Source organism: Piliocolobus tephrosceles, chromosome 20 (assembly GCF_002776525.5).
Source record: "Piliocolobus tephrosceles isolate RC106 chromosome 20, ASM277652v3, whole genome shotgun sequence".
NCBI lineage: Eukaryota > Metazoa > Chordata > Mammalia > Primates > Cercopithecidae > Piliocolobus > Piliocolobus tephrosceles.
The window spans coordinates 48520668-48527941 of record NC_045453.1 but is presented as its reverse complement, the minus strand read 5'-3'; positions in this window follow the sequence as shown (position 1 = coordinate 48527941).

The following is a 7274-nucleotide window of genomic DNA, read 5'->3' as shown; positions in this document are numbered from 1 at the left end:
TTTTTGTATTTTTAGTAGAGACGGGGTTTCACCGTGTTAGCCAGGATGGTGTCGATCTACTGACCTCGTGATCCGCCCGTCTCAGCCTCCCAAAGTGCTGGGATTACAGGCTTGAGCCACCGCACCCGGCCAGAGCATGTAATTTCACACCGCAAAAGGACATTGAAGTTGTAGATGGAATTAAGGTTACTAATCAGACGACCTTGAATAGAGAGATTATCCTAGATTACCTAGATGGGCATGATACAATCAGAAGAGTCCTTAAATGTGGAAGAGGGAATCAGGAATATCAGTGTAAAATTAACGGGATGTGAGAAAGGCTTGAGTGGCCACTGCTAACTTTGAAAATGGGAGGGGACCATGAGCCAAGGAGTGAAGACAGCCTCTAGAAGTTGGGAAAGAAAATGAATTCTCCCTTAGAGCCTCCAGAAAGGAACACAGCCCTGCCAACACCTTGGTTTTAGCCCAGTAATACTAATTTTATACCATGGAATTGGAAAATAATAAATTCATGTGTGTGGGTTTTTTTGTTTTGTTTTATTTTTTTGAGATGGAGTCTTGCTCTGTCACCCAGGCTGGAGTGCAATGGCATGATCTCGGCTCACTGCAACCTCCGCCTCCCAGGTTCAAGCAATTCTCCCACCTCAGCCTCCCAAGTAGCTGGGATTACAGGCAACTGCCACCACGCCCAGCTAATTTTTGTATCTTTAGTAGAGATGGGGTTTTACCATGTTGGCCAGGCTGGTCTCGATCTCCTGACCTCAAATGATCCGCCAGCGTCAGCCTCCCAAAGTGCTGGGATTATACAGGTCTGAGCCACCACACCTGGCCAAATATGTGTTGTTTTAAGTCACTAATTTTATGATTAATTTGTTACAGCAATGACAGGAAGTTGATATACCATCTGCTTTCCAGACTCATTGCTGCATCTGAAGAAACTAAAAACCTTTGCATGTGTCACAAGCATAATTCATATGTCAATCACTCAATTTAGACTTCCCTACCTGTCTTTGAAATGCCCTGACATTCTTTATGGCTGTCATCAGGGTCTTCTATATTTGAGCTGTACTGCAATCATAGGTCAAAAGCTATTGCTTTCTTCTGGCCTCAGTACAAAACTAACACCAACAAAAATAATAAATATTTTCCAGCTTAGAAGTGGTAATTCCCCTTGCAATTTACACTTTGTGGTATCCAGCTTCCTTTTCTGCTTCTCCTTCCGTTTTTACAGTCTGTTTCATTTGAGACTTTGGAGATATGATGTTCAGTGATGATAGCAATAAAAAATGAAATACAGATGGGTTTATGACAAGAGGAAATTTACCAACTCCTCTGGACAAGATATATTAAGATCAAAGGCACAGAGTGATGGCATCACTATCACCAAGGCCCTAAATAATTCCATACGCATTACTTATACCCTAACTTATTCCTTTATTCATTTGATTGCACATTCACAAGTATCTATTGAGTGCTGACCCCGTGCCAGGAACTGCTATAGTTACGATTGTGGGGATTCACCTGTGACAAAGATCTCTGCCCTTGTGAAATTTATATTCTGCTGTGGGGAAGTAGACAATAAACTAGACAGGCAAAATAGGTTGATGATGTGAAGTGCAATGAGAAAAAGAGCAGGATAAGCAGGATTAAGTAGGGGTGCTGCCATTTACGTCAGGTGGACAAGGTAAGCCTCACTTTAAAAAGTGTATTTGAGGCTGAGCATGGTGGCTCATGCCTGTAATCCCAGCACTTTGGGAGGCCGAGGCAGGTGGATCGCCTGAGGTCAGGAGTTTGAAACCGGCCTGGCCAACATGGCAAAACCCCGTCTCTAAAAAAATACAAAAATCAGCCGGGCATGGTGGCACATGTCTGTTATCCCAGCTACTCCAGAGGCTGAAGCAGAAGAATCACTTGAATCCAGGAGGCGGAGGCTGCAGTGAGCCAAGATCGTGCCACTGCACTCCAGCCTGGGTGACAGAGTAAGACCCTATGTAAAAAATAAATAAATAAATAAAATGAATAAATAAAAATAAAAAGTGATATTGAGAAAATACTTGAAGAAATTGAGAGAATCATTTCAAACAGAGGAGCAACCAGTTCCATGGCTGTGAGTGAAGAGCAAGCCTGGAGGGTTGGAGAAGTAGCAAGGTCAGTAGCTAGAGCAGGAGCAAGGGGGAGAGAGTTAGGCAATGAAGTAGGAAAGCAATTGAGGGGAAGACTCTGACTTTGACTCCAGATGAAAAATAGGGAGTAGTCGGGCGAGGTGGCTCACGCCTGTAATCCTAGCACGTTGGGAGGCCAAGGTGGGTGGATCATCTGAGGTCAGGAGTTTGAGACCAGCCTAAGCAACATGGGGAAACCCCATCTCTACTAAAAATACACAAAATTAGCTGGGCATGGTGGCGGGCACCTGTAATCCCAGCTACTCAGGGGGCTGAGGCAGAAGATTTGCTTGAAGCTGGGAGGCAGATGTTGCAGTGAGCTGAAATCCCGCTACTGCCCTCCAACCTGGTGACAAAGCGAGACTCTGTCTCAAGAAAAAAGAAGAAAGAAAATAAAAGAAAAATACAGAGCCATTACGTGTGACATGACCTCATTATGTTTTAAATGGTTTGTCTGGCCAGGCGTGGTGGCTCATGCCTGTAATCCCAGCACTTTGGGAGGCCAAGGCAGGTGGATCACCTGAGGTCAAGAGTTCGAGACCAGCCTGGCCAAGATGGCGAAATCCTGTCTCTATTAAAAAAAAAAAAAACTAAAAATTAAAAAAAAATAGCCAGGCATGGTGGTGCACACCTGTAATCCCAGCTACTCAGGAGGCTGAGTGAGGCAGGAGAATTGCTTGAACCTGGGGGAGTGGAGGTTGCAGTGAGCCAAGATTTGTGTCACTGCACTCCAGCCTGGGTGACGCAGCGAGACTCCGTCTCTAAATAAATAAATAAATGGATTGTCCTAGTTGCTACGAATCTACTATAGAGGAGCAATAGAGACAGCAGGGGCACCATGCATGAAGCAAGTTCAGTAATCTAGCTGAGAGATGATGGCTGGAGCTAGGGGGCAGCAGGAGTGAGAAGTGATCAGATTCTGGTTATATTTTGAAGGTAGAGCCAAGATGATTTCCTGTTAGACTGGACATGAACTATGTCAGAAAGAAAAGGGTAAAAGATGACTCCAAGCTCTTTAGCCTTAGCAACTAGGATGGCGTGTTCAGTCATTGAAATATGGAAAACAATAAGGATAAGATTATTCGTGGAGTAGAGGGAGATCAGGTCAAGTTGGGACATGTTAATTCTGATATACGTAACAGATATCCAAGTGGACATATCAGCTAGGCAGTGGAATATGTAAATCTAGAATTCAGGAGACATTTCTAGATTGGAAGTATAGTTCTTAGAATGACAAACATATAGTTTATATTTAAAATCATGAGAATAAAATTGAGATCACCTAAGGGAATGGGTGCAGATATAGAGAAGTGGCCAAAATCTCAGTAAGAGGTCAAGGAGATGGGAAGAACCTACAAGGAATGCTGAAAAAGATGAGTCAGGCAGGGTGCAGTGGTTCACACTTGTAATCCCAGCACTTTGGGAGGCTGACGTGGGTAGATCACTTGAGGTCAAGAGTTCGAGACCAGCTTAGCCAACAGGGCAAAACCCTGTCTCTACTGAAAATACAAAAATTAGCTGGGCATGGTGGCACACGCCTGTAGTCCCAGCTACTTGTGAGGCTGAGGCAGGAGAACAGCTTGAGCCCAGGAGGTGGAGGTTGCAGTGAGCCAAGATCACGCCACTGCACTCCAGCCTGGGCAACAGAGAGAATCTCAGTCTCAAAAAGAAGAAAAGAAAAAGAGGATGTAAGAGGAAAACCAGTAGAGTGTGGAGACCTGAAACCCAAGTGAGGAAGTGCTCCCAGGAAGAGAAAGTGATCAACTAAGAAGCAGACTGAGGTTTGTCCGCACTGAGGATTTAGTGTCATTGGAGACGTCGGTTAACCTTGATTGGAGCACTTTCTTAGCGTTCTGATGGCAATGCCTAATTTGCGAAAAGGAGACTGGAGGGGGAAGACATAGACAGATCTTTTGAGGAATTTTGTTTAGCCACACTAAAGAGAAGCAAAGCAAAGATTGAAGCTATAGCAAGAGAAGTTAGTGTTTCTTTTACAATAGGAAAATTAATAGCACGAATAAATGTGCTGACAGGAATGATCAAAAGGAGAGGGAGAAATTGATATCGGTGCAGAGGGAAGAACTGTTGGGCCTGTGTTCTTGAACAGGCTGTAGGAGATGGTACAGAGCAGTGGTTCCTAAGCTTGGTGTGAGCCGGAATGCCCCCAGAGGGCCTGCAAACACACAGATTGGATTGCAGGGCTCCCACCCCCAGAGTCTCCGATCCAGTCCATCTGGAGTGCAACCTGACAACTTGCATTTCTTTCTTTCTTTCTTTCTTTCTTCTTTCTTTCTTTCTTTCTTTCTTTCTTTCTTTCTTTCTTTCTTTCTTTCTTTCTTTCTTTCCTCCTTCCTTCCTTCCTTCCTTCCTTCCTTCCTTCCTTCCTTCCTTCCTTCCTTCCTTCCTTCCTTTCTTTCTTTCTTTCTTTCTTTCTTTCTTTCTTTCTTTCTTTCTTTCTTTCTTTCTTTCTTTCTTTCCTTTCTTTCTTTCTTGACAGAGTCGCCCAGGCTGGAGTGCAGTGGCACTATTTCAGCTCACTGCAACCTCCGCCTCCCGGGTTCAAGCGATTCTCCTGTCTCAGCCTCCCAAGTAGCTGGGACTATAGGCACGTGCCACTACACCCGGCTACTTTTTTGTATTTTTAATAGAGAGGGGGTTTCACCATGTTAGCCAGGATGGTCTTGATCTCCTGATCTAGTGATCGGCCCGCATCAGCCTTCCAAAGTGCTGGGATTACAGGCGTGAGCCACTGCACCCGGCGGGTTGTTGGCTTTAAATAGGAGTCTGGGCTGGGCGTGGTGGCTCATGCCTGTAATCCCAGCACTTTGGAAGGCTGAGGCGGGCGGATCACTTGAGGCCAGGAGTTCAAAACCAGCCTTGAACCAGGAGTTCAACATAGCAAAACCTGTCTCTATTAAAAATACAAAAAATTAGCTGGGTGTGGTGGCACATGCCTGTATTCCTAGCTACTCGGGAGGCTGAGGCACGAAAATCGATTGAACCAAGGAGGAGGAGGTTGCAGTGAGCCGAGATTGCTCCACCGCACTCCAACCTGGGTAACAGAGTGAGACTCTGTCTCAAAAGAAATGAAATGAAAATAAAAGTAAATGGGAGTCTGTTAATTTATAATAACAGATTCATCCATTAAAGTAGTTATACATGAGGGTTTACTTTGGAAAGATGCAGTCGGGAAGACAAAGACAGCTAACATAGCCAGTCTGAGTCTTAGGACATGTGATTCACCGAGAGCCTGGCAGTGCTTCCGATGAAAGGTCACTCAGGATAGGTCTAAGTTTCCAGGCACACTACCCTCACCTCCTACTAGCTGGGCCATTTTTATGATGTACAGCCAAGTGGAAACTCTTGGATCACAGAAGTACTCCCTTTACATGACTAGAACGCCTCAGCAGCCTCTCCTGGCTGAACCTCAGCAGCATTCTTGGAGTCCCAGGTGCTCTTTGCAATGCGTGTTCCATAACATCGCAAAAGATCCTAACTCAACGTGATTGTGTTATTTTGCTCGCCAGCATTTGGAGTCATGATTAGCTGAGGACTGAGCCAAAAACCCCAAGAAGCCTGAGCCTGCACTTTTTTTGTTGTTGCTCTTACCGCAATGTTCACCTCTTGCCAGAAACAGCCACTAGCAATCAATCTTTCAATAAAGTTTTTCTTTTTTCCCACATCGTTGAGGAGATAGGGGACAGCAATACATTCTGAATATTCAGAATGTAATAGCAACAACAACTTCCCTCTGTGTAGCTGTTTAAAGTTTTAAAACATTTTCCCGGCTGGGTGCTGTGGCTCACGCCTGTAATCCCAGCACTTTGGGAGGCCGAGGCCGGTGGATCACCTGAGATCAGGAGTTCAAGACCAGCCTGGCCAACATGGTGAAACCCCACCACTACTAAAAATAGAAAAATTAGCCAGGCGTAGTGGCGCATGCCTGTAATCCCAGCTACTCAGGAAGCTGAGGCGGGAGAATTGCTTGAACACGGGAGGTGGAGGTTGCGGTGAGCTGAGATCATGCCATTGCACTCCAGCCTGGACAATAAGAGCGAAACTCTGTCTCAAAAAAACAACAAACAAAACAAACAAAAAATATTTTCCCCTCCAATTTATTACACTTTGTACATGAGGAAACTGAGGCTCAGAGAGGGAAAGGGACTTATGAGCCTTCAACTGGTGGAACCAGGACTCCTGGTCTTTGGATGCCAAGTTTCAAATTCTTTCCAAATTCCAAATTCATTTTGTCATATGCTGGTCAGAATAGCTCTTTCAAGTCCCTCTGATTTGGCACATGGCAGAAACAACAATGGCGAATGGCACGAACTCACCCATTGCCCCTCTTTGGAATATCTTGCATACTTTATCTGTATTACCTTTTGCCCCTTGTCTCTGCACCCTGATTAATAACGGTTTGTTGATTGATTGAGCTGGTTTTCTATATGCCATACATTTGAGGAGGTGAATAGGTAGGCATGGTTTTTATGCCTTTATTTTTTTTAAGTAGACTTTATTTTGTAGAAAAGTTTTAGGTTTACAGAAAATTGGAAATTACAAATTGATCAGAAAGTAGAGTTCCCACATACCCCTTCTCCCTCTGCTCAGAGTAGTCTCTGTTATTTACATCTTATGTCTATGTGGTACAATTGGTGAACCAACATTTATACCTATTATTATTATTATTATTATTATTATTATTATTATTACTGAGATGGAGTCTTGCTCTGTCCCCCAGGCTGGAGTGCAATGGCATGGATCTTGGCTCACTGCAACCTCCACCTCCCAGGTTCAAGAGATTCTCATGCCTCAGCCTCCCAAATAACCGGGATTACAGGCACACACCACCGCGCTCAGCTCATTTTTAGTATTTTTAGTAGAGATGGGCCTAGCTGGTCTTGAACTCCTGACCTCAAGTGCCTCAAGCGATCTGCCCGCCTTGACCTCCCAAAGTGCTGGGATTACAGGCATGAACCACCATGCCCAGCTGATACCTATTATTAGCTAAAATCTACAGTTTACATCAGGATTCACTCTTCGTGTTATAATTCTATGGCTTTTGACATGTATAATGTATAATGACATGTATGCATCATTATGGTATCATACAGA